Below are 20,527 nucleotides of genomic sequence, written 5' to 3' on the forward strand. Positions count from 1 at the left end.
TCTTTCGCTATCCTTTATCAATGGAAGTGATATGCCTACTCCTACATAGAGTAAATCCCTGAACAATGATTTGCTATTCATCCTCCTTATGTTTCAAATACTTTGCTCCGTCAGCAGAGTTAATTCATCCCTGCATTATCAGCCCATATCTTCTTTCTGAATTTTTTTTTAAAAATTATTTATTTAATAAAGGATTAGTGAACAAAAGCATAAGGTAGGAGGGGTACAACTGCACACAATTCCCACCACCCAATCCCCATAACCCACACCCTCCCATGGTAGTTTTCCCATTCTCTATCCCTCTGGGAGCATGGACCCAGGGTCGTTGAGGGTTGCAGAAGGTAGAAGGTCTGGCTTCTGTAATTACTTCCCCGCTGAACATGGGCGTTGACTGGTCGGTCCATACCCCCAGTCTGCCTCTCTCTTTCCCTAGTAGGGTGTGTCTCTGGGGAAGCTGAGCTCCAGGACACATTGGTGGGGTCTTCAATCCAGGGAAGCCTAGCCAGCATCCTGGTGGCATCTGGAACCTGGTGATTGAAAAGAGAGTTAACATATGAAGCCAAACAATTTGTTGAGCAATCATGGATCCCAAGCTTGGAATAGTGGAGAGGAAGTGTTAGGGAGGTACTCACTGCAAACTCTAGTGTACTTCTGCTTTCAGGTATATATTTTGCAGTAGTTTATGGATACGTGTGAACATAAGCTCTCTCTCACAGAAACTGGTGTATATCTAGGTTATGGGACTTTGTTAGAAAGTGAACTACCTGAGATGAAATTAGAGTGTACTATTAAAGGAAAGGTCTCACCCGAGTAATGAAGCTGAAGGGTTGTCATTCCACACGTGAAGTCTCTGGATATAGTCTGAGGTGAAGCATGTTGAGGTGGCAATCGTTGCTTTGGTTAGGTTGTGATCGGCGGATGCAATATTATTTGGTTTGGATTGGGAGATGCATACGGGAAAGTGGGCCCTATCCAAGGGTTCCAGGACTGGGGGAAGTAGGGGCTCTATAGTGAAGATGTGAGGTTCCTGCTGTAATTTGATCAGGTCCTGTTTTTAGTTTCCCTTTCAGATCTTCTAAGTCAGCTTCTGTTGATGAGTGGGATCATCCCATACTCATCTTTATCTTTCTGACTTAGCTCACTTAACATAATTCCTTCAAGCTCTGTCCAAGATGGGTCAGAGAAGGTAGGTTCATTGTTCTTGATAGCCGCATAGTATTACATTGTGTATATATACCACAGCTTTCTCAGCCACTCATCTGGTGTTGGGCACCTGGGTTGCTTCCAGGTTTTAGCTATTGTGAATTGTGCTGCTATGAACATAGGAGTACACACCTCTTTTTGGTTGGGTGTTATGGAGTCCTTGGGGTATAACCCCAGGAGAGGAATTACTGGGTCATATGGAAGGTCCATGTCTAGCCTTCTGAGAGTTTTCCAGACTGCTCTCCACAGAGGCTGTACCAATTTACATTCCCACCAGCAATGTAAAAGGGTTCCTCTGTCCCCACATCCTCTCCAGCATTTGTTGCTGCTGTCCTTTTTGATGTATGCCATTCTTACAGGAGTGAGGTGGTATCTTAGTGTTGTCTTAATTTGCATTTCTCTGACAATCAGTGACCTAGAGCATTTTTTCATATGTTTGTTAGCCTTTTGGATCTCCTCTGTGGTGAATGTTTTGTTCATTTCCTCTGCCCATTTTTGGATGGGGTCATTTACTTTTTTGCGGCTAAGTTTGCTGAGCTCTTTATATATTTTGGTGATTAGTTTCTTGTCTGATGTCTGGCATGTGAAGATCTTCTCCCATTCTGTGAGGGGTCTCTCTGTTTGTTTAATAGTTTCTTTGGATGTGCAGAAGCTTTTCAATTTGATGTAGTCCCATTGGTTTGTTTATGCTTTGGTCTTCCTTGCAATTGGGTTTGATTCATCAAAGATGTCCTTGAGGTGTATGTGGGAAAGTGTTTTACCAATGTTTTCCTCTAAGTATTTGATTGTTTCTGGTCTGACATCTAGGTCTTTGATCCATTTGGAGTTGATTTTTGTTTCTGGTGAGATAAAGTGGTTCAATTTCATTCTTCTGCATGTTTCAACCCAGTTTTCCCAGCACCATTTATTGAAGAGAGCCTCCTTTTTCCATTTAATCCTTTGGGCCCCCTTATCAAAGATTAGATGCCCATAGGTGTTGGGATTTACTTCTGGGCTTTCAATTCTGTTCCACTGGTCTGTGTGCCTATTTTTGTTCCAAAACCATGCTGTTTTGATGATGATGGCTTTATAATATAGTTTAAGGTCTGGGAGTGTGATGCCTCCATTTCTGTTTCTTTTCCTTAAGATGGTTTTGGCAATTCTAGGTGTTTTCAGGTTCCAGATAAATGATTGTAGTGTTTGTTCTATTCTCTTAAAGAAGCCTGGTGGAACTTTGATGGGTATTGCATTAAATTTGTATATGGCTCTGGAGAGAATATTCATTTTGATGATATTTATTCTTCCAATCCATGAGCATGGGATATCTTTCCATTTCTTGATATCAGTTTCTATCTCCTTGAGTAGCGACTCATAGTTTTCAGTATACAAGTCTTTCACATCTTTGGTCAACTTTATTCCTAGGTATTTGATTTATTTTGCTGAAACAGTAAATGGGAGTGATTTCTGGATGTCTTCTTCTTCAGATTTAGTGTTTGAATAAAGAAATGCCACTGATTTTTGTACATTGATTTTGTAGCCTGATACCTTGCTATATTGCCTAACAACTTCCAGTAATTTTCTACTGGATTCTTTAGGTCTTTCTATGTATACTATCATATCATCTGCAAATAGTGAGAGCTTGACTTCTTCCCTTCCAATCTGTATCCCTTTGATTTCTTTCTCTTGCCTGATTGCTATGGCAAGAACTTCCAAAACTATGTTGAAGAGTAACGGTGACAGTGGACAGCCCTGTCTAGTCCCCGATCTGAGGGGGAATGCTTTCAGCTTCTGTCCATTGAGTATGATGTTGGCTGTAGGTTTGCTATATATAGACTCCACTATCTTGAGGAATTTCCCATCTATTCCCATTTTTTGTAGAGTTTTCAGCATGAATGGGTGTTGGATTTTGTCAAAGGCTTTCTCTGCGTCTATTGAGATAATCATGTGGTTTTTGGCTTTGCTTTTATTGATGTGGTGAATGACATTGATTGATTTACGGATGTTGAACCAGCCTTGCATTCCTGGGATGAATCCCACTTGGTCATGATGAACAATATTTTGATGTGTTGCTGTATCCGGTTGGCCAAGATCTTGTTTAATATTTTGGCATCTATGTTCATCAGAGATATTGGTCTGTAGTTTTCCTTTTGTGTTCTGTCCCTATCAGCTTTTGGTATCAGGGTGATGTTGGCTTCACAAAAGGTGGAAGGGAGTATTCCTGTTTCTTCAATCTTATGGAATAGCTTAAGAAGTATGGGTATTAACTGTTTCCTGAAAGTTTTGTAGAATTCGTTTGTGAAGCCATCTGGTCCAGGACTTTTGTTGTTGGGGAGATTCTTAATAATGGTTTCAATTTCTTTGTCTGTGATTGGTGCATTTAGATTTTGTAGTTCTTCCTGGTTCAGTTTTGGAAGTGCATAGGTTTCTAGGAATTGTTCCATTTCTTCCAGATTCTCTAGCTTGGTGGCATATAGTTCTTTATAGAAGTTTCGCAGAATTCTCTGGATTTCTGTGGTGTCAGTTGTGATATCTCCTGCATCGTTTACAATTCTATTAATTTGAGTCTTCTCTCTTTTTTGTTTGGTGAGTCTGGCTAGGGGTTTGTCAATTTTGTTTAATCTTTGAAAGAACCAACATTTGGCTTCATTGATCTTTTGTATGGTTCTTTTATTTTCGATGTTGTTTATTTCTGCTCTAACTTTAGTGATTTCTGTCCTACTGGTTGCTTTAGGGTTCCTTTGTTCCTCTTCCTCTAAGTCCTTGAGGTGTGTAGTAAGGTCGTTCATTTGGGCTTCTTCTTGGTGTCTAATATGTGATTGTATGGCTATAAGTTTCCCTCTCAGTACTGCTTTCGCTGTGTCCCAAATATTTTGATAGGTTGTGTCTTCATTTTCATTAGTTTCCAGGAACATTTGAATTTCCTGCTTGAGTGAGTCTCTGACCCAGTGGTTCTTAAGGAGCATGTTGTTTAGTTTCCAAATTCTATGTCTTTTAATAATTTTCCGTTTGTTGTTAAATGTTAGTTTTACTCCACTGTGGTCTGAGAAGATACTTGGGATGATTTCAATGTTCTTGAATTTATTGATGCTGTCTTTGTGGCCTAACATGTGGTCTATCCTTGAGTATGTGTTATGTGGATTTGAAAAGAAGGTGTATTCCAGTTTTTTGGGGTGGAGGAGTCTGAAAATGTCCTAGAGGTCTAGTCTGTCAATCTCTTCATTCAATTCTCTTGTATCTTTATTGGTTCTCTGCTTTGTTGATCTTTCTAAGTGTGAGAGTGGGGTATTGAAGTCTCCCACTATTATTGTATTACTATTGATGTATTTTTGAAATTCTTTCAGTAGATGCTTAATGTATTTAGATGGTCCCTCGTTGGGTGCATAGATGTTAATAATTGTTAAGTATTCTTGGCTGATTGATCCTCTAATCATTATGTAATGTCCTTGCCTATCTTTTATTACTTTATTTATTTTAAAATCTATCGTGTCTGAGATGAGAATGGCTGTTCCTGCCCTTTTTTGTGAATCGTTAGCCTGTATGATAGTTTTCCATCCTTTCACCTTAAGTCTGTGTTTATCTTGTTGTGACAGATGGGATTCTTGCAAACAGCATATGGTTGGGTTATGTTTTCTGATCCATCCCCCCACCCTGTGCCTTTTGATGGGTGAGTTTAAGCCATTGACATTTATTGATATTATGGATTTAATGTATTGTAGTGCCATTGTTCTAAAAAACAATTTGTTTACTCTGATATAATGCAAGTATTATAGTGATGTTCTTGTTTATAAGAGGTCTTTTAGTACCTCTTTCAGGGCCGGCTTGGTGATAGTTGCCTCCTTTAACTGTTGTTTGTCTAAGAAGTTTTTATCCCTCCATCTAGCTTGAATGAAAGTCTAGCAGGATATATTATCCTTGGTTGAAACCCTTTTTCATTCAGGGCTCGATAGATATCTTGCCACTCCCTTCTGGATTTTAGAGTTTGAGTTGAGAAATCTGCAGATAGTCTTATGGGTTTTCCCCTGTATGTGACTTTTTGTTTCTCTCTTGCAGCCTTTAGGATCCTTTCTTTATCCTTACTTCTTCTCATAGTGACTATGATGTGTCTTGGTGTCTTCAGGTCTGGGTTGATTCTGTTTGGTAATTTCTGGGCCTCTTGAACCTTGATATCCTTTCTGTTATTCAGGTCTGGGAAGTTTTCTTGTATCATTTCCTCTAGAATGTTTGCTTCCCCTTCCTCTCTTTCTTCCTCTGGCAGGCCAATTATACGAATGTTACTTCTTTTGAGATCATCCCATATGTCTCTGTTGTTGTTTTCAGTGTCTCTCAATCTCTTTTTAAGCTCTTTCACCTCTTTCTTAGTTTTCTCTAACTCATCCTCTGTCTGACTAATTCTGTTTTCTGCTTCTGTTAATCTGCTTTCCCTTGCCTCAGCTTCTTTCTTCATTACAGCTATTTCAGCTTTCAGTTCTCTAATTGTCTCAAGATAATCAGTATTTTCCTTGGGGGTCTCAACTGTTGTTTCCCTAATACTGCCATTCCTTTCCTCCAATGTTGTTTTCATTTCTGTGATTAATAAGTTTATTATTGCTTGCATACTTTTCTTATCTATGGTTACTTCTGACTGATTTGTGGTTTCTTCTGGGCTCTTGTCTTCATTCATTGGGGTAGCAGTTTTATTTTTTTTTAATCTACCCATTTTTTTATTTATGTGTTTCTCTCTTTTTTTATGCTCTGTTGTTCCTCAGTTGTTGTGTTTTGAGCACAAGTAACACTGTACTAAATACCTTTATGACAATTGCACTCACCAACCTCCAGAATTACAGTAGCAACTGAAGTAAGTATTGAAGGAGTTTAATCGTTACCAGTTAGCCAAACAATTTCTCCAGTCCGTGAAAAAATAGTAACCAAATCCCAGTGAAGAAAGAGAAAAGAAAGAGAGGATAGCAAGAATAGACAGTTATGCAAATCTACTATCCAGTGTATATTCTAGGGGTAACAAGAGTGTAAAGGGAACTAGAGCAGAGATACACACATAGAGAGTCCACTCTGGGTCAGATTTCTTCCCCAAAGTAATTCACAAATTCAGAAAGGCAAAGAAGAAAGAAGTGTATGACAAGATTAAAAAAAAAAAAAGATAGAGAGAGATAAGAGAGAGAAAAGGGAGAAGATAAGAAGAAGAGTTGCAATTAAAGAGCAGTGCGAGGAACTTCCCAAATGTGTATCAGTGAATTAAAAAAAAAAAAAAAACCCTGTTTGGTGGTATGGGGTATCCTGCTAGTACCTGGTCCCAGGCACTGCTTATGGGGGGGGGGCCGGTGGGAAGGATGTATGCTTGAAAATTAAAAGGAAGAAAAAAGAATTTTTTCCCCTACTCTAATTCTTAACCCAAATTAAGTTATAGACACCTCCTTGGTGTTACCACTATGGCCCCTTATTGGCTGGCCTGCTAAAGGCAGAAAATCCTATTGTTTACACGAGATGTGTCCGGAGCTCAAAGGCTAGCTGCTTCTCAGTCTGCCATCTTCCGGGAAACCCCCCCCTCCAGACTTTTTAAAAGGATTTCTCAAAAATGAAAACTAGCTCCAAGTCCTTTGATCCAATAAGAGCTATACTCAAGAAGTCTTTGGATCCGCCCTCAGGGTCACGGTGGACCCTGGAGACTCCCAAGAGGAAGCCCCGAAGGTAAAGTGCTCTCTCCGGGTCCTCTGCCCGCCGCGCTCTGCAACCGGCGGAGGAGCCGCCTTCCTGGGCGAGCGGAGGACAATGCCCGGCGCACTCGCCTTGCCCAGCGCCGCCTGGGAATTCTGGAGCCCCGCTAGTCCGTGTCACCTTTACTCTAATTCTTAACCCAAATTAAATTGTAATCACTTCTTTGGTGTCACCCCTTATTGACTGGCCTGCTAAAGGCAGAAAATCTTACCATTGCCAACGATGCGATCAGAGCACTCACTGTTAGCGACTTCTCAGTCCGCCATCTTCCGCTTCATCCCTCTTCTTTCTGAATTTTTATCCCAAATGTATACACATAACAAAGTCATTTAATAATAAAATACTTTGCATATTATATTTTCTTAAATTTGGTGATTTCTATGTCACTCTAAAACAAATTGTCAAAATGGTTAATCAGTCCCATATTTAATTTATTGCCTCCCCCCTATCTGTATCCTGACATACTATATCTGGTTTTGCCCTCATTACTCTGTAAATAAACTATCTTCTCTTATAATTATCCTATATTTATCTTCTCTACATTTTCTATATGTCGTCTCTTAATATCATTAATTTCTATTTTTCCTCTACATTTCTGACTTCAACTTAGATGCTGTCAGTGGCTTCTTTAGTTTTTCTGCTCACTTCTATAATCATGCTCCCTAAGGCCTGACCATGACCTTGTCCTTTCCCTTTCTATTCAATGCCCCTGCACACTTCATCAAAACGTATGCTGATAGCCTCAATGCTTATTTTAATCACCTTTGTACAGGTTATGAACCAATGTTAGAAGCCACGTATATTACTGAGAGTAATAAGGTGCATCAGCAACTCATGTCTGACCTTAGTTCTTTCCAGAACACTTCTTCACCACTTAGTGCTAAGCCGTACTTATTTTGTTAAAAGACTGCAGTTACTTATAGTTCAGTCATAGAGTTTTGGTTCTCTTTAGCCTCTCCCAATTAAGAATAATTTGCTTTTAGATTATTTTAACTTTAATATTTATATCACATTTAGTTCATGTTTACTTAAGTAAATACACATGTGATTTTACTTATAAATAGTAATCTTCATGATCACTATCAGTATTAGAAACTTTGCAGGGGATATCATTTAAACTTATTGGAGATGGAGGTTATAGCTATAAAACTAATAAGATTGGAAATGCCAGTAACACTTGATCATCTTATAATGTATTCAGAAAGTAATCAAATATACTTTGCAAGAATATGTTTAGTATGAGGATACCTTTCCCAATATCATAGTCAAGAAGATTTCCCTGTGCAATGTTCATATGTCATGTCCCCTTGTGACTTATTAAAACAGAGAAGCACAGAGAGAGAGAGAGAGACAGAGACAGAGACAGAGAAAGAGGGAGAAAATGTTCTCCACCCTAAAATGTTGGATGTGGCACATCTGGTAGAGTGCACATATTATCATCCACTTCTTCTTCTAGCGTTTGCCCTTCTTCCATAGCCAATCAACAGCGTCAGGTTGAAAGCTGTCAGGAGCTGCTTGTTGCTGGCTTTGAAAGTGACTGGGATCCATGTGGATTCAGTCGGCTAGGAAGGATCGTCAGTTTCCCCAATGAATGGGTACTCACGGGATGCACCACGAGAAGGTCGATCCAATGCATCCCACAAGGAGGCTAATTTAAGCACTGGGTTCCCACCTATAGAGGAAAGCTTCACAAGTAGTAAAGTAGTGCTGCAGGTGTCTCTCTTTCCTTCTCCCTGTCTATCTCTTGATTTCTTTCTGTCCTGATTTCTCTCTGTCTATATCCAAAATAAATATTTTTTTAAATGTGGCACTATGTTGAAGGGGTTAACAGAACTTCTACCTGTCTTCATGTGAAAGAAATTATGTAAGAAACTATTTACACCAGTCATGGTAGTATGCTGATTGACATTTATCTTCAATATATGAAGAGTAGAGTTATAGATATTCAATGATTCATATATCTCAGTTTGAAAATTATAACTTTCATAATTATTTTGTTTTAAAATACTCAGAAACCTTACAGTAAATGCCTTAATATTTATTTTAGACATTGATGGGTTGTGAATAGAGAGAAAAAACAGAAAATTTATCAAAAACCTTCTATTCACATGTCTTATTTTATCCCTTGCAAAAATAGCATGGTAGAGAAAGCATTCATTTAATTTTGAGCACCTATAAGCTTTGCTTTTTTACACCTTGAACTATTTTTCAAATTTTACTATAAAAATACCTCTATTTATCTTATCCTCTAGGCACTAGTGCATTGAAAATACATAAATCATCTGCAAACTAATAAAATAACTGCAGCCCAGCTGAAACTGAAGGAAATAAAAGCACTGCTTTAAAGACCAACACACAAAGTCTCTATTGGATAGAAAACAGAAGGAAACAAGTACTGCTTGCTTTTAGTACAGCTGAGTTATATTTGAAGGAATCATGTTGTAATGGCTCCAAAAGTCCTGTGTGTTCTTAATGAAAATAGGAATCAATATATTCTACAAGACTTTGGAGATTGCATCCTGGCAGAGATTTACAAAGTAGCTGGGACACAGAAAAGTGTCTTGAAGAAAGATAACACCAGACCTGATAAGAGACACAAGAAATCCTTTACCTTAATATTCTTACCAAATGTAGTGTGTGTGTCCTTATTTGTTTTATCTGGAGTTAGGTAAGAGATTATTTCTAATGGCCTAAATTTTCTTTTCTGTTTTTAAGTATTTATAGTGAAAAAGATGAAAAGGTGTAAGATAACGTATAACAAATATTGTTAATGTGTGTATTATAAATAATATTTTATTACCACAAATATTTGATAGAATCAATGGAGTCCTCACATCATTTCACACTCCCTAGTGATGTCAAAAAGTTGTGAGAAATATATTCATCTTCATTATCTCATTGCCTCGGAACTCCTAATTCCTTTTGGATTGTTGTACTGATACATTTATATTAATTTTGCACTGAGTTGTTTTTCTACTTTATTTTTTTTCCTTCTATATTGGGGGATTAATGTTTTATGTTTGAGAGTAAATAAAATAGTTTGCACATGCATAACATTTCCCAGTTTTCTACATAACAATACTATCCCCACTAGTTCCTCTGTCATCCTTTTTGGACCTGTATCCCCCCCCCCCAACCTCAAATCTTTTACTTTGATGCAACATGCCAATTCCAGTTCAGGTTCTACTTGTGTTTTCACTTCTGATCTTGTGTTTCAACTTCTGCCTGAGAGTGAGATTATCCAATATTCATCCTACTGTTTCTGACTTATTTCATTTAACACAAATTTTTCATTGTCCATCCAAAATTGGCTGAAAATAGGGATGTCACAATTATTTATAACTGAGTAGTATTTCATTGTGTATATATACCACAACTTGCTCAGCCACTCATCTGCTATTGGACACCTGGGTGGCTTCCAGGTTTTGGCTATTACAAATTGTGTTGCTAAGAACATATGTGTACACAGATCTTTTGGGATGGGTATGTTGGGTTCCTTAGGATATATCCCCAGGAGAGGAATTGCAGGATCATAGGGTAGGTCCATTTCTAGCTTTCTGAGAGTTCTCCAGACTGTTCTCCATAGAGATTGGACCAAGTGACATTCTCACCAGCAGTGCTGGAGGGTTCCTTTGACCTCAAAACCTCGCCAGCATTTCCTGCTGTTACCTTTTCTGATGTCTGACATTCTCACAGGAGTGAAGTGGTATCTCATTATTGTCTTTATTTGCATTTCTCTGACAATCAAACACTTGGAGGATTTTTTTCATGTGTTTCTCATCCTTTTGGATCTCTTCTTTGGTGAATATTCTGTCCATGTCCTCTCCCCATTTTTGGACGGGGTAATTTGTTTTATTGTTGTTGAGTTTGGCAAGCTATTTATATATTCTGTCTATTAGCCTCTTGTGTGATATATGGCATGTAAAGATCTTCTCCCATCCTGTGAGGGTTCTTTTATGTTTGGTAGTGGTTTCTTTTGCTGTGCAGAAGCTTTTTAATTTGATGTAGTCTCATAGGTTTATGCTTGCCTTAGTCTTCTTTGTAATTGGATTTGTGTCATTGAGGATGTCTTTAAAATTTATACAGAAAACAGTTGCTCTAAGTATCTGTAGTTTCTGGTCTAACATTCATGTCCTTGATCCACTTGGAATTTACATTTGTATTTGGTGAAATATAGTGGTTCAGTTTCATTCTTCTGCATGTTTCAACCCATTTTTTCCAACACCATTTGTTGAAGACATTCTGCTTTCCCCACTTAATAGCCTAGCACCTTTGTCAAAGATTAGATGTCCATAGGTATGGGGGATTACTTATGGTCTCTCAATTCTATTCCAAAGGTCAGTGTATCTATTCATGTTCCTGGACCAAGCAGTTTTGATGACAATGCCCTTATAGTATAATTTGAGATCTGGGATTGTGATGCCTCCAGTTCTGTTGTTTCTTCTCAAGATGTTTTGGCAATTCTAGGTCTTTCCTGGTTCCAGATAAACATTTGGAGCATTTGTTCTAGTCTCCTAAAAATGTGGTTGGGATCTTGATGGGGATAGTATTAAATTTGTATATGGCTCTGGGTAGTATATTCATTTTGATGACGTTAATTCTTTCAACCTATGAACATAGAATATCTTTCCACTTCTTTGTGTCTTTCTTAATTTCCTAGAGTAGTGACTCATAATTTTCAGTATACAAGTCTTTCACTTCTTTGGTTAGATTTATTATTAGATATATTTTTTGTCTGTTTTTGTTGCTATAGTAAAAGGAATTGATTTCTAGATTTCAACTTCTTCTAACGTAGTATTTGCATAGAGGAATGCCTCTGACATCTGAATGTCAATTTTGTAGCCTGACAACTTACTGTATTATCTAATGATTTCCAAAAGCTTCTGCTGGAATCTTTAGGTTTTTCTTTTTTTTTTTTAATATATATTTATTTTATTTATTTATTCCCTTTTGTTGCCCTTGTTGTTTTATTGTTGTAGTTATTATTGTTGTTGTCGTTGTTGGATAGGACAGAGAGAAATGGAGAGAGGAGGGGAAGACAGAGAGGGGGAGAGAAAGATAGACACCTGCAGACCAGCTTCACCGCCTGTGAAGCGACTCCCCTGCAGATGGGGAGCCGGGGTTCGAACCGGGATCCTTATGCCGGTCCTTGTGCTTTGCGCCACCTGCGCTTAACCCGCTGTGCTACAGCCTGACTCCCGAGGTATTAGTTCTTATGTGAAGGTTTTGTAGAATTCACTTGTAAAACCATCTGGTCCAGGACTTTTATTCTTGGGAAGGTTTTTGATAACCGTTTCAATTTCATTAGCTGTGATGGGCCTCTTCATGTTATCTAGTTCCTCTTTAAATAGTTTTGGAAGTTGGTAGGTATCTAGGAAATCGCCCATTTCTTCCAGGTTCTCTAGCTTGGTGGCATATAGTTGTTCATAGAAGTCTCGCATGATATGTTGTATTTCTGCTGTATCTGTTGTGTATCTCTTCTTTCATTTATAATATGATTTATTTGGGTCTTCTCCCTTTTTTGTTATGTAAGTCTGGCTAAAGGTTTGTCGATTTTGTTCACTCTTTCGAAGAACCAACATTTACTTTTGTTGATCTTTTGTATAGTTTTCTTATTTTCAATGTTATTTTATTTTTGTCATAACTTTAGTGATTTCTGATCTTCTGATTGCTTTAGGGTTCCTTTGTTCTTCTTCTTATATGTCTTTAATTTGTGCAATCTGGCTGTTTATTTGTGCTTTTTCTTGTTTCCTAATGTGTGCTTATATGGCTATGAATTTCCCTCACATTACTGTCATAGCCCTGTCCCAAATATTTTGATAGCTTGTGTCTTCATTTTCATTGAACTCTCAAAACATTTTTATTTCTTCCTTGATTTCCTCTTTGACCCAGTAGTTGTTAAGTACTGTTGAGCTTCCACATTTTGGGACCATTGCTAATCTTTAGTTGATTGTTAAGTGTTCGTTTAATTGTACTGTGGTCTGAGAAGATGCTTGGGATGATTTCAATGCTCTTGAATTTGCTCATGCTGTCTTTGTGGCCTAACATATGGTCTTGAGAATGACCCATGTGGAATTGAATAAAATGTGTATTCCAATTTCTTGGGGTGAATGACTCTGAAAATAGTTTATCTATCTCCTCACTTAGCTCCCTCATGTCTTCTTTTATTAATTTATTATCCCTTTTGTTGCCCTTGTTTTTTAGTGTTGTAGTTATTATTGTTGTTATTGATGTTGTCATTGTTAGATTTGACAGAGAGAAATGGAGGGGGGGGAGACAGAGAGGGGGAGAAAAAGATAGACACCTGCAGACCTATTTCACCTCCTGTGAAGCAACTCCTCTGCAGGTGGGGAGCCAGGGGTTTGAACCAGTAGTCTTCACACCATGTACACTTAACCCACTGCAGTACCACCCAACACCTGATCCCCCTCCCTCATATATTTATTGATTTTCTGTCTGTATGATCTGTCATATTGACAGAGTGTGGTGTTGAATTCCCCTACTATTACTGGTTGTTGTTAATATATAGTTTTAGCTCTTTCATAGAGGTTTGATGTAGTTAGATGGCTTCTCATTGGGTGCATAGATGTCAATAATTGTTAAGTCCTCTTGATTGACTGATCCTCTCAGTATTAAGTAGGGTCCATCCCTATCTTTTTAAATTTTATTTATTTTATAGTCTATCATGTCAGATATAAGAATAGCTCTTCCTGAACTTTTGTGTGGGCCATTTGTTTGTATGGTAGTTTTCCATCCTTTCACTTTGAGTCTGTGTTTGTTTTGTTGAGTTTGGTGGGTTTCCTGTAGAGAGCATATTGCTGGGTTCTGTTTTCTGATCCATCTTCCTACTCTGTGCCTTTGAATAGGTGAATTCAGGCCATTGATTGAGGATATTTTAACGATATTCTTGTAGATTTTTAGAGTGTTCTGATATATGGCCTATTTATGGTGGTCTGACTCTTTATAGGAGACCTTTTAGAACTTCTTTCAGGGAAGGTCTGGTGATAGTTGATTCTTTCAACTGTTGCTTGTCTGAGAAGGTTTTTATGCCTCCATCTATTCTGAATGACAGTCGAGGATATAGTAGTCTGCGTTTGTCATTGAACACTGGATAGATATATTGCCATTCTCTTCTGGCCTGTAGTGTTCATGTGGAGAAGTCTGCTGTTAATCTTATGGGTTTTCCTCTGTAGGTGACTGTTTATTTTTCTCTTGCTTCCTTCAGGATCCTTTCTTTATTCTGCTTCTGTCCATTGAGTATGATGTTGGCTGTAGGTTTGCTATATATGGATTCCACTATCTTGAGGAATTTCCCCTCTATTCCCATTTTTTGTAGGGCTTTGAGCATGAATGGATGTTGGATTTTGTCAAAGGCTTTCTCTGCATCTATTGAGATAATCATGTGGTTTTTGGCTTTGCTTTAATTGATGTGGTGAATGACATTGATTGACTTACATATGTTGAACCAACCTTGCATTCCTAGGATGAATCCCACTTGGTCGTGATGAACAATCTTTTTGATATGCTGTTGTATCTGGTTGGCCAAGATCTTGTTTAATATTTTGGCATCTATGTACATCAGAGATACTGGTCTGTAGTTTTTTTTGTTGTTTTTGTTGATGTGTCCTTATCTGATTTTGGTATCAGGGTGATATTGGCTTCATAGAAGGGAGTGTTCCTGTTTTTTGATCATATGGAAAAGCTTTAGAACTATGGGTACTAACTGTTTCCTGTAGGTTTTGTAGAATTTGTGAAGCCATATGGTCCAGGGCTTTTGTTGTTGGGGAGATTCTTAATAACAGTTTTGATTTCTCTGTCTGTGATTGGTGTATTTAGGTTTTGTAGTTCTTCTTGGTTCAGTTTTGGAAGGGCATATGCTTCTAAGAATTTTTCCATTTCTTTTTTTTTTAATTTTTTATTTAAGAAAGGATTAATGAACAAAAACATAAGGTAGGAGGGGTAAAACTCCACACAATTCCCACCACCCAATCCCCATAACCCACCCCCTCCCATGATAGCTTTCCCATTCTCTAGCCCTCTGGGAGCATGGACCCAGGGTCATTGAGGGTTGCAGAAGGTAGAAGGTCTGGCTTCTGTAATTGCTTCCCCGCTGAACATGGGCATTGACTGGTCGGTCCATACTCCCAGTCTGCCTCTCTCTTTCTCTAGTAAGGTGTGTCTCTGGGGAAGCTGAGCTCCAGGACACATTGGTGGGGTCTTCAATCCAGGGAAGCCTAGCCAGCATCCTGGTGGCATCTGGAACCTGGTGATTGAAAAGAGAGTTAACATATGAAGTCAAAAAGCTGTTGAGCAATCATGGATCCCAAGCTTGGAATAGTGGAGAGGAAGTGTTATGGAGGTACTCACTGCAAACTCTAGTGTACTTCTGCTTTCAGGTATATATTTTGCAGTAGTTTATGGATACATGTGCACATAAGCTCTCTCTCACAGAAACTGGTGTATATCTAGGTTATGGGACTTTGTTAGAAAGTGAACTACCTGAGATGAAATTAGAGTGTACTATGAAAGGAAAGGTCTCACCTGAGTAATGATGCTGAAGGGTTGTCATTCCACACGTGAAGTCTCTGGATACAGCCTGAGGTGAAGCATGTTGAGGTGGCAATCGTAGCTTTGGTTAGTTTGTGATCGGCACATGCAATATTATTTGGTTAGGATTGGGAGATGCATACGGGAAAGTGGGCCCTATCCAAGGGTTCCAGGACTGGGGGAAGTAGGGGCTCTATAGTGAAGATGTGAGGTTCCTGCTGTCTTAGGGTTCAAAAAGACAATCGATAGTTAATATTATCATCACATTATTTGTTAATTGGGTTAACTTTGAAAAGTCTCTTTGTTATGGTTTGCTGTACAGTATCCAGTATCTTGTATATAGCTGTGCTATTGGATGCTTCTAATCTACTTGGTCTAGGCTTTTGAGAGAGCCCGCATATCAAATACATAGCCTATATATTAAAAAGATTCAGTTTGTCTTTTGAGAAACTTTGAGACATACAACTGATTTCCCCCTCTCATATTAATTAAGTACTGATTTATATGTCTACATTTTGCTAGGAGTGTACATAAACACCATTCCCACCACCAAAGGACTGTGACCCATCCCTCCTGCCCACTCCCACCCCCCACTGGCCCAGGAAGCTGTATGTCTACCCCTCACCACTGGGTTTTTACTTTGGTGCCCTACTTACAATTTGATCAGGTCCTGCTTTTAGTTTCCCTTTCAGATCTTCTTAGTCAGCTTCTGTTGATGAGTGGGATCATCCCATACTCATCTTTATCTTTCTGACTTAGCTCACTTAACATAATTCCTTCTAGCTCTGTCCAAGATGGGTCAGAGAAGGTGGGTTCATTGTTTTTGATAGCTGCATAGTATTCCATTGTGTATATATACCACAGCTTTCTCAGCCACTCATCTGGTGTTGGGCACCTGGGTTGCTTCCAGGTTTTAGCTATTATGAATTGTGCTGCTATGAACATAGGAGTACACACCTCTTTTTGGTTGGGTGTTATGGAGTCCTTGGGGTATAACCCCAGGAGAGGAATTACTGGGTCATATGGAAGGTCCATGTCTAGCCTTCTGAGAGTTTTCCAGACTGTTCTCCACAGAGGCTGTACCAATTTACATTCCCACCAGCAATGTAAAAGGGTTCCTCTGTCCCCACATCCTCTCCAGTATTTGTTGCTGCTGTCCTTTTTGATTTATGCCATTCTTACAGGAGTGAGGTGGTATCTTAGTGTTGTCTTAATTTGCATTTCTCTGACAATCAGTGACCTAGAGCATTTTTTCATATGTTTGTTAGCCTTTTGGATCTCCTCTGTGGTGAATGTTTTGTTCATTTCCTCTGCCCATTTTTGGATGGGGTCATTTACTTTTTTGCGGCTAAGTTTGCTGAGCTCTTTATATATTTTGGTGATTAGTTTCTTGTCTGATGTCTGGCATGTGAAGATCTTCTCCCATTCTGTGAGGGGTCTCTCTGTTTGTTTAATAGTTTCTTTGGATGTGCAGAAGCTTTTCAATTTGATGTAGTCCCATTGGTTTGTTTATGCTTTGGTCTTCCTTGCAATTGGGTTTGATTCATCAAAGATGTCCTTGAGGTGTATGTGGGAAAGTGTTTTACCAATGTTTTCCTCTAAGTATTTGATTGTTTCTGGTCTGACATCTAGGTCTTTGATCCATTTGGAGTTGCTTTTTTTTTCTGGTAAGATAAAGTGGTTCAATTTCATTCTTCTGCATGTTTCAACCCAGTTTTCCCAGCACCATTTATTGAAGAGAGCCTCCTTTTTCCATTTAATCCTTTGGGCCCCCTTATCAAAGATTAGATGCCCATAGGTGTTGGGATTTACTTCTGGGCTTTCAATTCTGTTCCACTGGTCTGTGTGCCTATTTTTGTTACAGTACCATGCTGTTTTGATGATGATGGCTTTATAATATAGTTTAAGGTCTGGGAGTGTGATGCCTCCATTTCTGTTTCTTTTCCTTAAGATGGTTTTGGCAATTCTAGGTGTTTTCAGGTTCCAGATAAATGATTGTAGTGTTTGTTCTATTCTCTTAAAGAAGCTTGGTGGAACTTTGATGAGTATTGCATTAAATTTGTATATGGCTCTGGGGAGAATATTCATTCTGATGATATTTATTCTTCCAATCCATTAGCATGGGATATCTTTCCATTTCTTGGTATCAGTTTCTATCTCCTTGAGTAGTGACTCATAGTTTTCAGTATACAAGTCTTTCACTTCTTTGGTCAACTTTATTCCTAGGTATTTGATTGATTTTGCTGAAACAGTAAATGGGAGTGATTTCTGGATGTCTTCTTCTTCAGATTTAGTGTTTGCATAAAGAAATGCCACTGATTTCTGTACATTGATTTTGTAGCCTGATACCTTGCTATATTGCGTAATAACTTCCAGTAATTTTCTACTGGATTCTTTAGGTCTTTCTATGTATACTATCATATCATCTGCAAATAGTGAGAGCTTGACTTCTTCCCTTCCAATCTGTATCCCTTTGATTTCTTTTTCTTGCCTGATTGCTATGGCAAGAACTTCCAATACTATGTTGAAGAGTAACGGTGACAGTGGACAGCCCTGTCTAGTCCCTGATCTGAGGGGGAATGCTTTCAGCTTCTGTCCATTGAGTATGATGTTGGCTGTAGGTCTGCTATATATAGACTCCACTATCTTGAGGAATTTCCCATCTATTCCCATTTTTTGTAGAGTTTTCAGCATGAATGGGTGTTGGATTTTGTCAAAGGCTTTCTCTGCATCTATTGAGATAATCAGGTGGTTTTTGGCTTTGCTTTTATTGATGTGGTGAATGACATTGATTGACTTATCAATGCTGAACCAGCCTTGCATTCCTGGGATGGATCCCACTGGTCATGATGAACAATCTTTTTGATGTGTTGCTGTATCCGGTTGGCCAAGATCTTGTTTAATATTTTGGCATCTATGTTCATCAGAGATATTGGTCTGTAGTTTTCCTTTTTTGTTCTGTCCCTATCAGCTTTTGGCATCAGGGTGATGTTGGCTTCCTTAAAGGTAGAAGGGAGTATTCCTGTTTCTTCAATCTTATGGAATAGCTTAAGAAGTATGGGTATTAACTGTTTCCTGAAAGTTTTGTAGAATTCGTTTGTGAAGCCATCTGGTCCAGGACTTTTGTTGTTGGGGAGATTCTTAATAATGGTTTCAATTTCTTTGTCTGTGATTGGTGCATTTAGATTTTGTAGTTCTTCCTGGTTCAGTTTTGGAAGTGCATAGGTTTCTAGGAATTGTTCCATTTCTTCTAGATTCTCTAGCTTGGTGTCATATAGTTCTTTATAGAAGTTTCGCAGGATTCTCTGGATTTCTGTGGTGTCAGTTGTGATATCTCCTGCATCGTTTACAATTCTATTAGAGTCTTCTCTCTTTTTTGTTTGGTGAGTCTGGCTAGGGCTTTGTCAATTTTGTTTAATCTTTCAAAGAACCAACATTTGGCTTCATTGATCTTTTGTATGGTTCTTTTATTTTCCATGTTGTTTATTTCTGCTCTAACTTTAGTGATTTCTGTCCTTCTGGATGCTTTAGGTTTCCTTTATTCCTCTTCCTCTAAGTCCTTGAGGTGTGCAGTAAGGTCGTTCATTTGGGCTTCTTCTTGGTGTTTAATATATGATTGTATGGCTATAAGTTTCCCTCTCAGTACTGCTTTAGCTGGTTGCTTTAGGGTTCCTTTATTCCTCTTCCTATATCTCTGCAGTAAGGTTATTTATTTGAGCTTTTTCTTGTTCTTTAATATGTGATTGTATGAGTATGAGTTTCCATCTCAATACTTCTTTAGCTGTGTCCCAAATATTTTGATAGGTTGTGTCTTCATTTTCATTTCTTTCCAGGAACATTTGAATTTCCAGCTTGAGTGAATCTCTGACCCAGTGGTTCTTAAGGAGTATGTTTTTTAGTTTCCAAATTCTGTGTCTTTTAATAATTTTCTCTTTGTTGTTAAATGTTAGTTTTACTCCACTGTGGTCTGAGAAGATACTTGGGATAATTTCAATGCTCTTAAATTTATTGATGCTGTCTTTGTGGCCTAAAATGTGGTCTATCCTTGAGTATGTGTTGAGGGGATTTGAGAAGAATGTTTATTCCAGTTTTTTTTTGGGTGAAGGGCTCTGAAGATGTCCAGGAGGTCTAGTCTGACCATCTCTTCATTTAATTTTCTTCTTTCTTTGTTGATTATCTACTTCATTGATCTAAGTATGAGAGTGGGGTGTAACAATCTCCCACTATTATTGTATTACTATTGATGTATTTCTGAAGTTCTTTCAGTAGGTGCTTGATGTATTTAGATGGTCCCTCATTGGGTGCATAGATGTTAATAATTGTTAAGTCTTCTTGGCTGATTGATCCTCTAATCATTATGTAATGTCCTTGCTTATCTTTCATTACTTTATGTAATTTAAAATGTATTGTGTTAGAGATGAGAATGGCTGTTCCTGCCTTTTTTTGTGGTCCATTAGCCTGTATGATAGTTTTGCATCCTTTCACCTTAAGTCTGTGTTTATCTTATTGTGTCATATGGGATCCTTGCAAGCAGCATATTGTAGGGTTATGTTTTCTGATCTATCCTCCCTATCTGTGCCTTTTAATGGGTGAGTTTAAGCCATTAACATTTATTGATATTATGGATTTAATGTATTGTAGTGCCATTGTTCAATGTATTTATTTGCTCTGATAAATGGCAAGTGTTATAGTGAAGTTCTTGTTTATAAGAGGTCTTTTAGAACCTTTTTCAAGGCCAGTTTGGTGATGGTTGCTTCCTTTAACTGTTGTTTGTCGAAGAAGGTTTTGATCCCTCCATCTAGTTTGAATGAAAGTTTACTAGGATATATTATCCTTGGTTGAAACTCTTTTTCATTCAGGACTCGATAGATATCTTGCCATTCTCTTCTGGCCTTTAGAGTTTGAAAGGAGAAGTCTGCTGATAGTCTAATGGATTTTCCTCTTTATGTGACTTTTTGTTTTTCTCTTGCAACTTTTAGGATCCTTTCTTTATCCTTACTTCTTCTCATTGTGACTATGGTGTGTCTGGGTGTCTTCAGGTCTGGGTTGATTCTGTTTGGGACTCTCTGAGCCTCTTGGATCTTAATGT

Source organism: Erinaceus europaeus, chromosome 4 (genome assembly GCF_950295315.1).
Source record: "Erinaceus europaeus chromosome 4, mEriEur2.1, whole genome shotgun sequence".
Classification (NCBI taxonomy): domain Eukaryota; kingdom Metazoa; phylum Chordata; class Mammalia; order Eulipotyphla; family Erinaceidae; genus Erinaceus; species Erinaceus europaeus.